Here is a 1,601-nt window from a genome sequence, read left to right on the forward strand (position 1 = left end):
GTGTCGTCAAAATACATACAGTCCATTTGTTTTTGGCCTGTTGCTCGACAGGTCCCCCATAAAAGCCGGGTTCGCTAATGGTTTCATTGATTGTTGGTTCTTGTCATTCATCAGCAATTGGTCAATGTCCCACCTTTATTTAATGATACTCTGTTTAAACTTAAATCTCTCATCTTTAAATAAATGGCACGTGCAGATGGGCTCCAACAGACGGATTGGCATTCTCACTGTGCTCAAAAATGATAACACTGAGGAATTGTAATAGTTAGTGATATTCCATATTCCCTGCCATTAAGATTTTGAACGCTTGCCCCTGCTGGTTGCTTGTTCTCTGGTCTGTGCGCCGGCTGGTCGAGGCATCTGAAATTTCCCACAGGTGATGCAGAGAGTAAATACGCCTTAGGTGCTTCGTCGCCATCATCTGACTTTTATTGATGAGCCAATCAATTCCTCTTTGTATCACCCTTTTATACTAAAACCCTGGCCTCACAACACTGAGGCTGAGTGGCTGAGTGTGTGGCGTGGAAACGCTCCGTCGCCGTTTCACTGGCATGAGCCAATTGTTGTTAAATAGCTTGTTAAATGAAATCTGTCAGGCGATAGCGATGAATAAATCAAGTGTTTTCGCCAACGTTTAGGCAGTAGTAGAGGGTTGCTCTGGCTTTATCTACTCCGTATGGCCAAATGTATCTCGACATACCACTTGCGTTTATGCACAAAACATTTTGGAGCAGGCCCCTTCAAAAAGAGTATAAATGGTTTGCTTGTATAGAGCCCGGACCTCAAACCCATCCAACCCCTTTGTGGTGAACTGTGAGGAAGGCCTTATTGCCCGTTTGGCAGTGTCTCGCTAACCTGTTGTGGCTGAATGGGAGCAAGGCCTTTCTGTCAGGTTACAACATCCTGTGAGTAAGATATTCCAGGTCCCAATTTCTGATAAATCATCCTTTATAAAGGGATTACAAGTGTTAATGGCGTTATTAATGGTTCATGAATCCTTTATTAATGCGTTATAGATCAGTTACACTGTATATTTGTTAGGAGTCATTAATAAGTACAGCATTTGGGTTGGCGGTATCTATCTGTATATTTCTTTCCATCCGTCTCTATCATCTATCCGTCTATATCATCCTTCAATCCATTTGTCTGTCTGACTGTCCATCCATCCGTCTGACTCATCTGTCTGTCCATCTATCTATCCATCAATCTATGTCCATCTATCTATCCTTCTCTCTCTCTCTATATATATATATATATATCCATCTATCAATCTATCCATCCATCTCTGTCCATCCATCCATCTGACTAATGTCTTTCTGTCCATTTATCTATCTATCTATCTATCTATCTTTACCTTAACTTTTCTCTCATATGTTTTACTACTAACAAGAACCCACTCAGCTGAAGCTCTTGATTGCCATCTACTGATACGTTGCCACTGTTACACCGCATGGTGGCACACAGCGGAACATCTCACTATATTGCTGCATTGATAGAGACCAAAGAAATAATTTTCAGTGATGTACAAAGTTTTATTATTGAAGAAGAAGACGATGGAGTTGCATGATGGTGTTGAACTAAGAGCTACTGTAATCGTGTAA

The sequence above is a fragment of the Pseudoliparis swirei genome, chromosome 9 (genome assembly GCF_029220125.1).
Source record: "Pseudoliparis swirei isolate HS2019 ecotype Mariana Trench chromosome 9, NWPU_hadal_v1, whole genome shotgun sequence".
In the NCBI taxonomy this organism is placed as follows: domain Eukaryota; kingdom Metazoa; phylum Chordata; class Actinopteri; order Perciformes; family Liparidae; genus Pseudoliparis; species Pseudoliparis swirei.